The sequence below is a fragment of the Ictidomys tridecemlineatus genome, chromosome Y (genome assembly GCF_052094955.1).
Source record: "Ictidomys tridecemlineatus isolate mIctTri1 chromosome Y, mIctTri1.hap1, whole genome shotgun sequence".
NCBI lineage: Eukaryota > Metazoa > Chordata > Mammalia > Rodentia > Sciuridae > Ictidomys > Ictidomys tridecemlineatus.
The window spans coordinates 17,110,538-17,127,463 of NC_135494.1; the positions used below are offsets into that span (position 1 = coordinate 17,110,538).

A 16,926-nucleotide genomic window follows, 5' to 3' on the forward strand; every position below is an offset into this window, starting at 1 on the left:
AACAGTACTCCTAAAAGATCTTAGAATGATTAGCCATTAGGGAAAGGCAAAGCTAAAGCACATTTGATGAAGCACTTCACATATTCCAGGGTCGTCACAATAAAAGGAATGACAATGATGTGTTGTTAAGGGAGTGAGGAAATCAGAAGCTTTATTCACCACTCTTAATAATATGGTAAGCTGGTTCCACTAGTCTGAAAATGATCTGGAACTTCTTCAGAAAGTTAAATATGGAGTTAATGATCCACCTCTTCCACTCCTACTTACAAACTCAAGATAAATAAAAAAGTTGTCCACCAATGATTTGTACATGAATGTTGATATAATTTTCATATTATATATAATGTTCATATTATATATACTAAACTTATTCATATTAGTCAAAAAGTGAAAATGACAAGGCAGGTCTGTAATCTAGCTACTCAAGAAGCTGAGGCAGGAGGATCACAAATTAAGGGACAACCTGGGCAAATTTGCAAGACACTGTCTCAAAACAAAATTTTTAAAAGTGTTGGGCTCTGGCTTAATGGTAGAACATTGTTTAGTGTGCAGGAGGCTCCGGGTTCAATCTGCAGTACGACACCACACAGACACAAAGTAAAAATTACTATCCAGTGGAAAATGAACAAAGAAATGCGGCATTTTTATAAGATAAAAATCAGTCACAATAAGGAGGAATAAACTAAAATACTAATACAAGCTACAATATAACTGAAAATTGCAAACATCCTAAGTGAAAGGAGTCAGATCCAAAAGGCGTATATAGTATTACTTCATTAAAAATATCCACAGAAACTTGAGTGTATACATGGGTCTTTCCACATGTGAAGGAGAAACACAGAAATGGTGTTTATTTAAAACTTAGAATCAAGATCCATTAGGAAAATGCAAGTCAAGTCACATTGCACATAGCACTTCACATTCACTAGTGTTGGCTAGAACTGCAATATTGGGGGAAAGGAGATTGACTGCTTTGGGTATAAGCTTTTTTTGGAGAGAAAAGTAATAAAAATATTCTGAAATACCTGTGGATTAGAGAACCCAGGTGAGGTCACCATACTTAGCACAGTGTGCTTCCCCTGGTTGGGGCACCACAGTGGTCATGAGACACTGTGTATGGAGAGAGCGCTCTTGTAATTTGCTGCTGAAGAGTTCACATATTTCTACAACTAAGACATCTCCTAGAATGAAACCATCATCTAGTTCTAATCTCACTATACAGTCTGTCTCCCAGCCAGCTTCCTCAATTCACTCTGGACCTCGTTGCTTCTCAGGCTGTGAATGATTGGCTTCAACATAGGTGTCACCACACAGAAGAGCACAGAGACCAGGGTGTCCGTGTCCAGCCTTCTCTGGGCCTGTCATAGTGGAAGTTGGCTGTTCTATAGAAGACCACCACGACAGTGAGGAGGGACGCACAGGTGAAGAAGGCCTTCCTCCTGCCCTGGGCAGAGGGAATCCCCAGGATGGCCGCCATGATGAGTGCGTAGGAGCCTGCAGTGAAAAGGCAGGGGCTCAGGCCCATGGTGGCACTGACAACGTGGAGCACTGACTCGTTGACAGAGGTGTCTGAGCAGGAGAGCTTCAGGAGCAATGGGGTGTCACAGAGAAAGTGGCTGATCTGGTGGGGCCCACACAGAGTGAGTGTGATGGCCAGCACCGTGTGTGTGACCAAATTCACCAGCCCACACAGCCAGGACCCAGTCACCAGGCTAACACAGACCTGGCTAACACAGTCATACTGGCCACACAGCCAGTAAGAAGCCTTCTGGGCCAGCACGTGTCACCAAGAAGAAGATCTGGGAAAGGCAGCCCTCATAAGAAATGGCCTTCTTCTCCCAGAAGAAGTTCATCAGCAGTACTGGGAGGGTGGTGGATTTGTAGCAGATGTCCAAGAAGCTTAAATTGCTGAGGAAAAAGTACATTGGAGTGTGGAGAGCAGGACTGACCGTGGTGGTCACTATTATGAGCATGTTCCCCAGGAGAGTGGTCAGGTAAATGACCAGAAAGAGCAGGAAGAACCATCCCTGTAGGTTGGAGTGGTTGGAAAATCCCAAGAAGATGAATTCAGTGACAAATGATTGATTGCTCATTTCCAATGCTGTCATAGCTACAAAACAGAGAAAAAGAGACCAGGATGAGAATGGACTGAGAGCACCCCAAACAGGCTTGTTAATCTGCAGCAACATGGCAAATAATATCAAATGAAAAGCAGCCTGGAGACTGATAATCTGTGGGACTGGTCTCAGGGAATCAGACCCATGGAGCTGCACACATTTGCAGGGGTGATGGTGGGTGGGAGTAACCAGAGAATTGCTAGAATCCAACAGAAAGCTATTCGACCTCATCATGGTGTGAAGTCATTTCTCACTGTCTCAGTAATCTCTGTCTCCTTTTGTCCTTTTATGTAAACAGAGGATTTTTGAGAAGTTCATTTTCATTGCAAATGTTAAGAAAAAAATTTACAAAGCAGAGTCATCATCTGCAGAAGCAGTAGGTGTTGCCTTCAGTGTTTTCCTATGTAGAGTTTTTCTCATTTTACATCAATCTTGATCTCTGTGTTCGGAAAGGCAGAAGTTAACTATTCCTGTACAATGCTGAAATTATCAGGGCCAGAGCAAAATAGAGGAAAGAAGTTGATGAAGAGGGGTTGGACTGGCTATCTTAAGTATACAGGGAAGATCAGTGGAGTAGAAGGAGAATGAGAGGGCGTAAAGGTTTGTGAAGGGAGGGAATGTGAAAGGTCTTTACGCAGATCATGTTATGTGCACATGGAAGTCTACCACAGGGGACTGCACCTGTATGCATATGTAGAAAGCACCAGTCAGAAATTAACAGATAAATGACCTAAAGAAAGATCAGTAGAGAAAGGAGAATGGGGGCTGAAAGGGGAGAGAGATGGGGGGTGGTGACTGAATGGAGTAAATCAGATTCCATGCACGTAGGATCTTTTCCAAATCAACCCAACTTCTATGTATAACTATTATGCTCTAATAAAAAATTTAAGAAGATGACATGATCCTATCAGCAAAGAGTGAGATTTGAATACTTCTTGACCTATTTGTATACCTTAAATTTCTTTTTTTTTTTTTTGTCCAATGGCTCTGGCAATTTCAATGATGAAGTTGAATAGAAGTGGTGAAAGAGAGTGCACCCTGTCTGCTTCCAGTTTTTAGAGTGAATGCATTAAACCTTTCTCCACTTAGAATGATGCTGCCTTGGGTTTAGCATAGATAGCTTTTACAATGCTTTTACAAAGTTCCTTCTGTCCCTAGTGTTTCTACTGTTTTGACAGGTAGGGGTGCTATATTTTGTTAAATGCTTTTTCTGCATCTATTGAGATGATCAATAAACTTACATCTCTCTTAAATAAACTTAATCTCTCCCCTTTGGCTAAACATTCAGATCATCTCCAGTCCTATAAATATTTTAATGAACATTTTCCTACATAAACATATGTGACAATTTTGAATTATCTCTTCAGAATAAAATTTAAATCTGACATAAAAGAATTTGTTGTGCAGTTTCTATTTAAAACTAGCTCATGGGAGACATTATATTAAGTGAAATAAGCCAGACACATAAAGAGAAATAGCAGTTTTTCACTTCTTTTTGGAAGCTAAAAAGTTTATCTCAGAGAAGTAGGGAGTAGAGCGGTGGTTATTGGAGCCTGGGAGAGAATCACAAAAATTATTGTGAGTCTGATTTCTCAAAGACGCATGTGAAGGACTGCCTGAAACATGCCCTCTGAGTGTGGTCTTTAAAAAAAAAATAAGAGTGGACTTCTAACAGGGTCCTCAGAAAATCTCTCTTCTCTCCTCAGTGGGCTGCAGGAGGTCCATGGGTCTGGCTGCCTAAGAGGTAGCTGTGGTGTGCAAATGGGCAGGACCAGGACGGCTGGAGAATCTCAATAATCACTAGTAGACCGCATTATATGTGAGGGCAGGCTGGAAAGAGGCCATCCAGAAGGAAATGGCTTGAGCTCTGAAAATGACAGAATCTGTGGATTTAGGAAACGGTTGTAGGTCCAATCCACTCATAACACCTACTCCCTGGGTCAGTCCACGGTTGCCACAGTTACCACAGGCCTGACCAGAACAACCCGGAGGGGGAGATGCACTCTGGCCTCCTGGCTTGGAGGTTTGGTCTGGGGCCAGCTGACACATTGCTGCCGGCCTGAGATGAGGTGGGACGCTGAGGTGGAAGGGAACAAGGGGGGGAAGCATCCCTAGCTCATGGCAGCCAGAAGGTTGGGGCGGGGGAGGGGTCAGGAGGAGACAGTTCACAGGGGACAAGATGTAGTTCCCCAGGGCATGTCCCCGGCCACACTCCACCTGCCCACACACCTCTCAGTAGAGTGGGCCTTTCAGATAATTAACCCACAAAATGGATGGATCCACAGATTAGGTCACAAGTCTCACAGTCTAATCATTTCACCTCATAACATTGCAACTGTGGCTGACCCTGAGCTTTTGGTGGGGGAATACCTTATTTCTAAGCCATAATAGTCTCTACAGTCCATGTGCTTCGGTTAGAATTCCTTCATGTCGTCTGGGAGAGTAATCGGGTGCCAAAACAAGATTAAAAGGAAATATCTGGTAAGTGAAGATGTGACATTTGGAGCTTGGGGAAAAGCTCTGAAGAGGAGCCCTGGGTGGAGCACTTTAAAATCCTGGTGACGAGGAAACAAGAGGGCACCTGGTCTGTGGGGTAGCTGAGTGGCAGTGGGATCACTCATTAAAACATAAAAAAAAAGAGAAGGAGCATGTCTGGGTAGAGGAAAGGAGGAAAGAAGGATGGGCCTGGAGTCTGGGTACCTTCGGGGTCTCCCCAAGGAGATTCCAGGAGGCAGCGGGACAGGTTCCCAGGAGATAGGCCTGGGAGTCATGGCTTAGAGTGACTGTGGAAGTCACAGGTGCTCATAAAGCCAAAAAAGAGCAGGGTGAGGAGAGAGGGCCTGATGGACTGTGCGGAAAAGAAGGTATCCAGAAAGAGGCTCACAAGCTATCAGCAATCATTCTGCACCACAGTGTCAAAGCTCTGCTCTCTGTAGCAGGCCTTCTGCACCCCAGTCTAAAACCTCTGCTCTTTATAACAGTCCTTCTGCATCCCAGTCTACAACCTCTGCTCCCTGCAACAATTTTTATCCATCCCAGTCTCCAAGTTCTGCTCTCGGGAACACTCTTTCTGCACCCCAGTCTCGAACATCTGCTCTCTGCAACAGTCCTTCTGCACCTCAGTCTGAAAACTCTCCTCTCTTCAACAATCATTCTGCACCCCAGTATCCAACCTCTGCTCCCTGCAAGAAAACTTCTGCACCCCATTCTCCAAGTTCTGCTCTCGGGAACACTCTTTCTGCACCCCACTCTAGAACATCTGCTCTCTGCAACAGTCCTTCTGCACCTAAGTCTGAAAACTGCTCTCTACAACAATCATTCTGCAACCCAGTCTTTAATCTCTGCTCTCTGTAACAGTCCTTCTGCACCTCAGTCTCCAAACTCTGCTCTCCATAATATTTTTCTGCACACCAGTCTCCAAACTGTGATATGTGTAACAGGCCTTCTGCACCCCAGTCTCCAACCTCTGCTCCCTGAAAGAATCCTTCTGCACCCCAGTCTCCAAGTTCTGCTCTCTGAAAGAGTCCTTCTGCACCCCACTCTCGAACATCTGCTCTCTGCAACAGTCCTTCTGCACCTAAGTTTGAAAACTCTGCTCCCTGCAACAATCATTCTGCAACCAAGTCTCCAAACTCTGCTCTCTGTAACAGTCCTTCTGCTCCTCAGTCTCCAAACTCTGCTCTCTATAATATCCTTCTGCACACCAGTCTACAAACTGTGCTATCTATAATAGTCCTTCTTCACCCCAGTCTCCAACCTCTGCTCTCTGTAACAGGCCTTCAGCACCCCAGTCTCCAAACTCTGCTCTCTATAACAGGCCTTCTTAACCCCAGTCTCTAACCTCTTCTCTCTGAAACCATCATTCTGCACCTCAGTCTCAAACATCTGCTCTCTGCAACAGTCCTTCTGCACTTCAGTCTCCAAACTCTGCTCTCTGTAACATCCTTCTGCACCCCAGTCTCCAAACTCTGCTCTCTGCAACGGTTCTTCTGCACCCCAGTCTCCAAACTCTGCTCTCTGTAACGGTCCTTCCGCACCCCATTCTCCAAACTCTGCTTTGTGTATCAGTCGTTCTGCAACCCAGAATCTAACCTCTGCTCTCTGTAACAGTCCTTCTGCACCCCAGTCTCAAATCTATGCTCTCTGCAACATTTCTTCTGCACCCCAGTATACAACCTCTGCACTCTGTAAGATCCTTCTGCACGCCCGTCTCCAACCTCTGCTCTCTGTAATGATCCTTCTGCACCTCAATCTTCAACTTCTGCTCTCTGTAACAGTCCTTCTGCATCCCAGTCTCCAACATCTGCTCTCTGCATTGATCCTTCTTCTCCCCAGGCTCCAACCTCTGCTCTCTGCCATGGTCCTTCTGAACCCCAGTCTCCAAACTCTGCTCTCTGTACCACAGTCTTCAATCTCTTCTCTCTGCCATGGTCCTTCTGAACCCCAGTCTCCAAACTCTGCTCTCTGTACCACAGTCTTCAATCTCTTCTCTCTGTAACGGTCCTTCTGTACCCCAATTGCCAAACTCTTTTTTCTATAATAGTGCTTCTGCACCTCAGACTCCAACTTATGCTCTGTGTAACAGTCCATCGGCACCTCAGTCTGAAACCTCTGCTCTCTGCAACGATCCTTCTGCACCCCAGTCTCCAACATCTGCTCTCTGTAAAACGCCTTCTGCACTCCAGTTTCCAAACTCTGCTCTCTGTAACAGGCCTTCTGCACTCCAGTCTCCAACCTCTTCTCTCTGCAACGATCTTTCTGTACCTCAGTTTTCAACCTCTACTCTCTGCAACAGTTATTCTGCACCCCAGTCTCTAACCTCTGCTCTCTGTAAGATTCTTCTGCACCCCAGTCGCCACCCTCTGCTCTCTGTAACAATCCTTCTGCACTGCAGTCTCTAAACTCTGCTCTACATAATATTCTTCTGCAACCCAGTCTCCAAACTCTGTTCTCTGCAACAGTCCTTCTGCACCACAGTCTCCAAAGTCTGCTTTCTGTATCAGTTCTTCTGTACCCCAGTCTCTAACCTCTGCTCTCTGTAACAGTCCTTCTGCACCTCAGTCTACAACCTCTGATCTCTGTAACAGTCCTTCTGCAACCTAGTCTCCAACCTCTACTCTCTGCAACATTTTTTCTGCACCCCAGTCTCCAACCTGTGCTCTCTGTAACTGTCCTTCTGCACCCCAGTCTCCAACATCTGCTCTCTGTAAGTATCGTTCTCCACCATAGTCTCCAACCTCTGCTCTCCTCAACGATCATTCCGCACCTCAGTCTCCAACCTCTGCTCTCTGCAACGATCATTCTGAACCCCAGTCTTCAGCCACTGGTCTCTGTAATAGTACTTATGCAGCTCAGTCTTCAACCTATGCTCTCTGTAAAATACTTCTGCACACCAGTCTACAACATCTGCTCTCTGCAATGATCCTTTAGAACCCCAGTCTCCAACTCTGCTCCCTGTAATAGTCCTTCTCTACAGCAGTCTCAAAACTCTGCTCTCTGTAACGGTCCTTCTACACCCCAGTCTCCAACCTCTACTTTCTGTATCAGTCTTTCTGCACCCCTGTCTCCAAAGTCTGCTCTCTGTAACAGTTCTTCTGCACCTCAGACTCCAAACTCTGCACTGTGCAACAGTCCTCTGCACCCCAGTCTCCAGCCTCTGCTCTTGGTAACAGTTCTCCTGCACCCCAATCTCCAAACTCTGCTCTCTGTAGCACTCCTTCTGCACTCCAGTCTCTACCCAGTGATCTCTGTAACAATTCCTCTGGACATCAGTCTCCAACCTCTGCTCTCTACAACGTTCCTTCTGCTCCTCAGTCTCCAAATTCTACTATCAATAAAAGTCCTTCTGCACCTCAGTCTCCAAACTTTGCTCTCTGTAAGATCCTTCTGCAACCAATTCTCCAAACTCTGCTCTCTGTAATAGTCCTTCTGCACCCAAATCTCCAAACTATGCTCTCTGTAACAGGCCTTCTGTACCCCAGTCTTATAACTCTGCTCTCTTTAATAGGCCTTCTGCACCCAAGTCTCAAACCTCTGCTCTCTGCAATGATCCTTCTTCAACCCAGGATCCAACATCTGCTCTCTGCAACAGTACTTCTGCACCTCAGTCTGAAAACGCTGCTCTCTGCAACAATCCTTCAGCAACTCAGTCTTAAACCTCTGCTCCTGTAACACTTCTTCTGCACCTCTGTCTCCAAAATGCTCTCTGTATTACCCTTCTGCAACCCAGTCTCGCGACTGTGCTATCTGTAACAGTCCTTCTGCACCCCCATCTCTAACCTCTGCTCTCTGCAACAGTCCTTCTGCACTGCAGTCTCCAACCTCTACTCTCTGTAAGATCCTTCTGCACCACAGTCTCCAACCTCTTCTCTCTGTATCAGTCCTTCTGCACCCAGGTCTCCAAACTCTGCTCTCTGCAATATTTCTTCTGCACCCCAGTCTCCAACCTGTGCTCTCTGTAACAGTCCTTCTGCACCCCAGATTCCAACATCTGCTCTCTGGAATGATCCTTCTTCTACCCTGTCTCTAAACTTTGCTCTCTGTAAAAGTTCTTTTGTTTCACAGTCTCGACCCTCTTCTCTTTGTAAGGGTCCATCTGCTCCCCAGTTGCCGACCTCTGCTTTCTGTAACAGTCCTTCTGAAACCCAGTCTCCAAACTCTTCTCTCTGAAACGATCTTTCTTCACCTCAGTATCCTAACTCTGCTCTCTGTAAAAGTCTTCTGCACCTCAGTCTACATTCTTTGCTCTCTGTAATGCTATTTCTGCACCCCAATATTCAATCTCTGCTCTCTGTAACAATCCGTCTGCACCTCTGTGTCCAACGTCTGCTCTCACTAACAGTCTTTCTGCACCCCAGTCTCCAAACTCTGCTCTCTGTAACAGTCCTTCTGTACTGCAGTCTTCAACCTCTACTCTCTATAACGGCCTTTCTGCACCCTAATTGCCAACTTCTGCTTTCTGAAACAGTTCTTCTGCACCTCAGACTCAAACCTCTGCTCTCTGTAACAGACCTTCAAAGCCTCAGTCTGAAATCTCTGCTGTCAGCAACAATCCTTCTAAACCCCAGTCTCCAAACTCTGCAATCTGTAACAATCCTTATGCACTCCAGTCTCCAACATCTGCTCTTCATAACAGGTCTTCTGCAACTCAGTCTCCAACGTCTGCTCTCTGTAACAGGCCTTCTGCACCCCAGTCTCCAACCTCATCTCCCTGCAACAGTTCTACTGCACCCTAGTCTCCAAACTCTGCTCTCTGTAAGATCCTTCTGCACCCCATTTTCCAAACTTTTCTCCCTGTAACAGTCATTCTGCACCTCAGTCTCCAACCTCATCCCTCTGCAACGGCCCTTCTTCACCCCAGTATCCAACCTCTGTTCTCTGCAGCAGTCCTTCTGCAACCCAGCCTACAAACTCTGCTCTCTGTAACAGTCCTTCTGCACCCCAGTCTTCAAACTTTACTTTCCGTATCAGTTATTCTGCACCCCAGTCTAAAACCTCTGTTCTCTGTAACAGTCCTTCTGCACCTCAGTCTCCAACCTCTGCTCTCTGCAACAGTCCTTCTGCAACCCCAGTCTTCAACCTCTGCTCTCTGCAAAAATTTTTCTATACACCAGTCTCCAACATCTGCTCTCTGCAACGATCCTTCCTCTACCCAGTCTCCAAACTCTGCTCTCTGTAAAAGACCTTTTGTATCGCAGTCTCTAAACCTCTTCTCTTTGTAACGGTCCATCTGCTCCCAAATTGCAAACCTCTGCTTTCTGTAACAGTCCTTCTGCACCCCAGTCTCCAAACTCTTCTCTCTGAAACAATCCTTCTGCACCTCAGTCACCAACCTCTGCTCTCTGTAAAAGTCCTTCTGCACCTCAGTCTCCATCCTTTGCTCTCTGTAATGGTCCTTCTGCACCTCTGTCTCCAACATCTGCTCTCTGTAACAGTCCTTATGTACCGCAGTCTCCAAACTCTTCTCTCTATAACGGTACTTCCCCAGCCCAATTGCCAACCTCTGCTTTCTGAAACAGTCCTTCTGCACCTGAGACTCCAACCTCTGTTCTCTGTAACAGTCCTTCTAAGACTCAGTCTGAAAAATCTGCTCTCTGCAACAATCCTTCTAAACCCCAGTCTCCAAACTGTGCTATCTGAAACAATCCTTCTGCACCCCAGTCTCAAACATCTCCTCTCTGTAACAGGCCTTCTGCACCCCAGTCTTTAACCTCTGCTCTCTGCAACGATTCTTCTGCACCTCAGTCTCCAACCTCTGCTCTCTGCAACAGTCCTTCTGCACCCAAGTCTCCAAACTCTGCTCTCTGTAAGATCCTTCTGCACCCCGTTTTCCAAACTTTGCTCTCTCTAATAGTCATTCTGCACCTCAGTCTCCAACCTCCTCCCTCTTCAATGGCACTTCTGCACCCCAGTATCCAACCTCTGTTCTCTGCAGCAGTCCTTCTGCACCCCAGGCTACAAACTCTGCTATCTGTAACAGTCCTTCTGCACCCCAGTCTCCAAACTCTACTTTCCGTATCAGTTATTCTGCACCCCAGTCTAAAACCTCTGCTCTCTGTAATAGTCCTTCTGCACGCCAGTCTCCAACATCTGCTCTCTGCAAAAATTTTTCTACACACCAGTCTCCAACATCTGCTCTCTGCAACGATCCTTCTGCATTCCAGTCTCCAATGTCTTCTCTCTGCAACAGTCCTTCTACACACCAGTTTCAAACCTCTGCTCTCTGCTACAGTCCTTCTGCACCCCAGTCTCCCACCTCTGCTCTCTGCAACATCTCTTCTGCACCCCAGTCTTTAAACTGTGCTCTCTGTAACTATTTTACTGCACCCCGGTCTCCAAAGTCTGCTCTTGTAGCAATCCTTCTGCACCTCAGTCTCCAACCTCTGCTCTCTGCAACAATCCTTCTGCACCCCAGTCTCAAACATCTGTTTTCTGCAAAAGTCCTTCTGACCCCAGTGTCCAGCCTCTGCTCTCTGTAACATCCTTCTGCACCCCAGTTTCCAAACTCTGCTCTAGATGACATTCCTTCTGCACCTCAGTCTACACCCTCTTCTCTTTGTAACAGTACTTCTGTACCGCAGTCTCCAATCTCTGCTCACTGCAACATTTCTTCTGCACCCCAGTCTACAAACTGTGCTCTCTGTAACTGTCTTTCTGACCCCAGTCTCCAACCTCTGCTCTCTGTAACGATCCTTCTGCACCTCAGTCTCCAACCTCTGCTCTCTGCAACGATCCTTCTGCACCCCAGTCTCCAACATCTGTTTTCTGCAACAGTCCTTCTGACCCCAGTGTCAAGCCTCTGCTCTCTGTAACATCCTTCTGCACCCCAGTTTCCAAACTCTTCTCTAGGTGACATTCCTTCTGCACCTCAGTCTACACCCTCTTCTCTTTGTAATAGTACTTCTGTACCGCAGTCTCCAATCTCTGCTCACTGCAACATTTCTTCTGCACCCCAGTCTACAAACTGTGCTCTCTGTAACTGTCTTTCTGACCCCAGTCCCCAACCTCTGCTCTCTGTAACGATCCTTCTGCACCTCAGTCTCTGACCTCTGCTCTCTGCAACGATCCTTCTGCACCCCAGTCTCCAACATCTGTTTTCTGCAACAGTCCTTCTGACCCCAGTGTCAAGCCTCTGCTCTCTGTAACATCCTTCTGCACCCCAGTTTCCAAACTCTTCTCTAGGTGACATTCCTTCTGCACCTCAGTCTACACCCTCTTCTCTTTGTAACAGTACTTCTGTACCGCAGTCTCCAATCTCTGCTCACTGCAACACTTCTTCTTAACCCCAGTCTACAAACTGTGATCTCTGTAACTGTCTTTCTGACCCCAGTCTCCAAACTGTGCTCTCTGTAACGATCCTTCTGCACCTCAGTCTCCAAACTCTGCTCTCTGCAACGATCATTCTGCACCTCAGTTTCCAACCTCTGCTCTCTGCAACGATCCATCTGCACCCCAGTTTCTAAACTCTGCTCTCTGTAACAGTCCTTACACACTTCAGTCTCCAACCTTTCCTCTCTGTACCAATTCTTCTGCACCTCAGTCTCCAAACTCTGCTCTCTGTAACAGGCTTTCTGAACCCCAGTCTCCAAACTTTGCTCTCTGTAACAGTTCTTCTGCACCCCAGTCTCGAACCTCTGCTCTCTGTTACAATCCTTCTGCACCTTAGTCTCCAACGTCTGCTCTCTGAAACAGTCCTTCTGCACCCAAGTCTCCAACCTGTGCTCTCGGTAACTGTCCTGCTGCACCCCAATCTCCAAACTCTGCTCTCTGCAACGATCCTTCTGCACCCCAGTCTCCATCCTTTGCTCTCTGTAAGAATCCTTTTGCACCCCAGTCTCGAACATCTCCTCTCTGTAAAAGTCCTTCTGCACCTCAGTCTTCAAGTTCTGCAATCTCTAACAGTCCTTATGCACCCCAGTCTCAAACCTCTGCACTCAGAAATGATCTTTCTGCACCTCAGTCTCCAAACTCTGTTCTCTTTAATAGTCCTTCTGCACCCCAGTATCCAACATCTACTCTCTGCAAAAACCCTTCTTCTCCCCAGGATCCAAACTCTGCTCTCTGCAAGGGTCCTTATACATCCGATTTTCCAAAATCTGCTCTCTGTAACAGTCTTTCTTCACCTCAGTCTTCAAACTCTGCTCTCTGAAACAGTCCTTCTGCACCCCTGTTTCCAACCTCTGCTCTCAGTAACAGTTCTTCTGCACCTCAATCTCCAAACTCTTCTCTATGTAACACTCTTTCTGCACCCCAGTCTCCACCCTCTACTCTCTGTAAAAGTCCTTCTGCACCTCAGTCTCCAACCTCTGCTTTCTGTAAGATCCTTCTGCAACCAATTCTCCAAACGCTGCTCTCTGTAACAGTCTTCTGCAACCCAGTCCCCAAACTCTGCTCTCTGTAACAGGCCTTCTGCAACCCAGTCTCCAACCTCTGCTCTCTGTAACAGGCTTTCTTAACCCCAGTCTCCAACCTTTTCTCACTGCAACGATCCTTCTGCACCTCAGTCTCCAAACACTTCTCTCTGCAAGAGTCCTTCTGAACCGCATTCTCCAACCTGTGCTCTCTGCAACAATCCTTCTGCACCCCAGTCTACAAACTCTGCTCTCTGTTTCAGTCGCTATGCACAACAAGATCCAACATCAGCTCTCTGAAACAGTCTTTCTGCACCTCAGTCTGAAAACTCGGCTCTCTGCAAAAATCCTTCTGCAACCTAGTTTCCAAACTCTGCTGTATGTAACAGTCCTTCTGAACCTCAGTCTACAAAATGCTCTCTGTAAGATCCTTCTGCAACCCAGTCTTGAAATTGTGCTATCTTTAACAGTCATTCTGAACCCCAGTCTCTAAACTCTGCTCTCTGTAACAGGTGTTCTGCACCCAGTCTCAAATGTCTGCTCTCTGCAACAGTCCTTCTGCACCCCAGTCTCCAACCTCTAGTCTCTGTAACAATCCTTCTGCAACTCAGTCTCCAACTTCTGCTCTCTGCAACGGTTCTTCTGAACCTCAGTCTCCAAACTCTGTTCTCTGCAACAGTCCTTCTGCACCCCAGTCTCCAACCTCTTCTCTCTGCAACAGTCCTTCTGCACCCCAGTGTCCAACCTTTGCTCTCTGCTACAGTACTTCTGCACCCCAGTCTCCAACATCTGCTCTCTGTATCAGTCATTTTGCACCTCAGTCTCCAACCTCTGCTCTCTGCAGCAGTCCTTTTACACCCCAGTAACCAAAATCTGCTCTGTGTAACGACCCTTCTGCACCCTAGTTTCCAACCTCTGCTCTCTGAAACGAATCTTCTGCACCCCAGTCTTCAAACTCTGATCTCTGTATCAGTCCTTCTGCACCACAGTCTCCAAACTTTGCTCTCTGCCAAAGTCCTTATGCACCCAAGTCTTCAAACTCTGCTGTCTGCAACATTTCTTCTGCACCCCAGTCTCCTACCTGTGCTCTCTGTACCAGTCCTTCTGCAACCCAGTCTCCAGCATCTGCTCTCTGATGATCCTTCTTCTATCCAGTCTTCAAACTCTGCTCTCATTAAAAGTCCTTTTGTATCGCAGTCTCCTACCTCTTCTCTTTGTAACGGTCCATCTGATCCCCAATTGCAAACCTCTGTTTTCTGTAACAGTTCTTCTGCACCCCAGTCTCCAAACTCTTCTCTCTGCACCGATCTTTCTACACCTCAGTCTCCAACCTCTGCTCTCTGCAGCAGTCCTTTTACACCCCAGTAACCAAAATCTGCTCTGTGTAACGATCCTTCTGCACCCTAGTTTCCAACCTCTGCTCTCTGAAACGAATCTTCTGCACCCCAGTCTTCAAACTCTGATCTCTGTATCAGTCCTTCTGCACCACAGTCTCCAAACTTTGCTCTCTGCCAAAGTCTTTATGCACCAAAGTCTTCAAACTCTGCTGTCTGCAACATTTCTTCTGCACCCCAGTCTCCTACCTGTGCTCTCTGTACCAGTCCTTCTGTACCCCAGTCTCCAGCATCTGCTCTCTGATGATCCTTCTTCTATCCAGTCTCCGAACTCTGCTCTCATTAAAAGTCCTTTTGTATCACAGTCTCCAACCTCTTCTCTTTGTAACGGTCCATCTGATCCCCAATTGCAAACCTCTGTTTTCTGTAACAGTCCTTCTGCACCCCAGTCTCCAAACTCTTCTCTCTGCACCGATCTTTCTACACCTCAGTCTCCAACCTCTGCTCTCTGCAGCAGTCCTTTTACACCCCAGTAACCAAAATCTGCTCTGTGTAACGATCCTTCTGCACCCTAGTTTCCAACCTCTGCTCTCTGAAACGAATCTTCTGCACCCCAGTCTTCAAACTCTGATCTCTGTATCAGTCCTTCTGCACCACAGTCTCCAAACTTTGCTCTCTGCCAAAGTCTTTATGCACCAAAGTCTTCAAACTCTGCTGTCTGCAACATTTCTTCTGCACCCCAGTCTCCTACCTGTGCTCTCTGTACCAGTCCTTCTGTACCCCAGTCTCCAGCATCTGCTCTCTGATGATCCTTCTTCTATCCAGTCTCCGAACTCTGCTCTCATTAAAAGTCCTTTTGTATCACAGTCTCCAACCTCTTCTCTTTGTAACGGTCCATCTGATCCCCAATTGCAAACCTCTGTTTTCTGTAACAGTCCTTCTGCACCCCAGTCTCCAAACTCTTCTCTCTGCACCGATCTTTCTACACCTCAGTCTCCAACCTCTGCTCTCTGCAGCAGTCCTTTTACACCCCAGTAACCAAAATCTGCTCTGTGTAACGATCCTTCTGCACCCTAGTTTCCAACCTCTGCTCTCTGAAACGAATCTTCTGCACCCCAGTCTTCAAACTCTGATCTCTGTATCAGTCCTTCTGCACCACAGTCTCTAAACTTTGCTCTCTGCCAAAGTTATTATGCACCCAAGTCTTCAAAATCTGCTGTCTGCAACATTTCTTCTGCACCCCAGTCTCCTACCTGTGCTCTCTGTACCAGTTTTTCTGCACCTCAGTCTCCAGCATCTGCTCTCTGATGATCCTTCTTCTATCCAGTCTCCAAACTCTGCTCTCATTAAAAGTCCTTTTGTATCACAGTCTCCAACCTCTTCTCTTTGTAACAGTCCATCTGATCCCCATTTGCAAACCTCTGTTTTCTGTAACAGTCCTTCTGCACCCCAGTCTCCAAACTCTTCTCTCTTCACCGATCTTTCTATACCTCAGTCTCCAACCTCTGCTCTCTGTAAAAGTCCTTCTGCACCTCAGTCTCCATCCTTTACTCTCTGTAATTGTCCTTCGGCACCTCAGTCTCCAATCTCTGCTCTCTGTAACAATCCTTCTGCACCTCTGTCTCCAACGTCTGCTCTCTGTAACAGTCCTACTGCACCCAGACTCCCACATCTGTTCTCTGCAATGCTTTTCCTGCACCCCAGTCTCCAACCTCTTCTTTCTATAACGCTCCTTCTGCACCCCAATTTCCAACCTCTCCTCTCGGTAACAGTCCTTCTAAGCCTCAGTCTGAAACTTCTGCTCTCTGCAACAATCCTTCTAAACAACAGTATCCAAACTGTGCTATCTGTAACAATTTTTCTGCACCCCAGTCTCCAACACCTGCTCTTTGTAACAGGTTTTCTGCAACAGAGTCTCCAAACTGTGCTCTCTGTATCAGGCCTTCTCCACCCCATTCTTTAACCTCTGCTCTCTGCAAAAGTCCTTCTGCACCCCAGTCTCCAACCTCATCTCTCTGCAACATTTCTTCTGCACCGCAGTCTCCAACCTGTGCTCTCTGTAACTATTCTACTGAACCCCGGTCTCCAAACTCTGCTCCCTGTAGAGATCCTTATGCCCCTCAGTCTCCAACCTCTGCTCTCTGCAACGATCCCTTCTGCATCCCAGTCTCCAAACTCTGCTCTCTGCAACAGTCCTTCTGCACCCAAGTCTCCGTGCTCTGCTCACTGTAACAGTCCTTCTGCACATCAGTGTCCAACCTCTGCTCTCTGTAATGATCCTTCTGCACCTCATGTCCAAACTCTGCTCTCTGTAACAGGCCTTCTGCACCACAGTCTCCAATCTCTGCTTTCTTTAAAAGTTCGTCTAAACCCCAATCTCCAAACTCTGCTCTCTGTAACACTCCTGCACCCCAGTCTCCATCCTCTGCTCTCTGTAAGAATCCTTTAACACCCCTGTCTCCAACCTTTCCTCTCTGTAAAAGTCCTTCTGCACCTCAGTATCCAACCTCTGCAATCTGTAACGGTCTTTCTGCACCCCAGTCTCCAACCTCTTTTCTCTGTATCAGTCCGTCTGCACCCAGGTCTCCAAACTCTGCTCTCTGCAACATTTCTTCTGCACCCCAG

At 47.0% G+C, this 16,926-nt stretch overlaps 1 long non-coding RNA gene across 2 annotated transcripts; it reads right to left on the bottom strand.

Moving 5' to 3' along the window:
• Positions 1–825: 825 nt before the first annotated feature.
• Positions 826–16,509, bottom strand: LOC144372060 (uncharacterized). 2 transcript variants are annotated; one of them, XR_013432102.1, is made up of 2 exons: positions 14,049–16,509; positions 826–2,110 (listed from the first exon to the last, which is right to left on the bottom strand). It is a non-coding gene; the product is annotated as an uncharacterized LOC144372060 (long non-coding RNA). The 2 variants fall into 2 exon arrangements; XR_013432101.1 differs by lacking the exon at positions 14,049–16,509 and adding an exon at positions 4,818–5,419.
• Between the last annotated feature and the right edge of the window lie 417 nt (positions 16,510–16,926).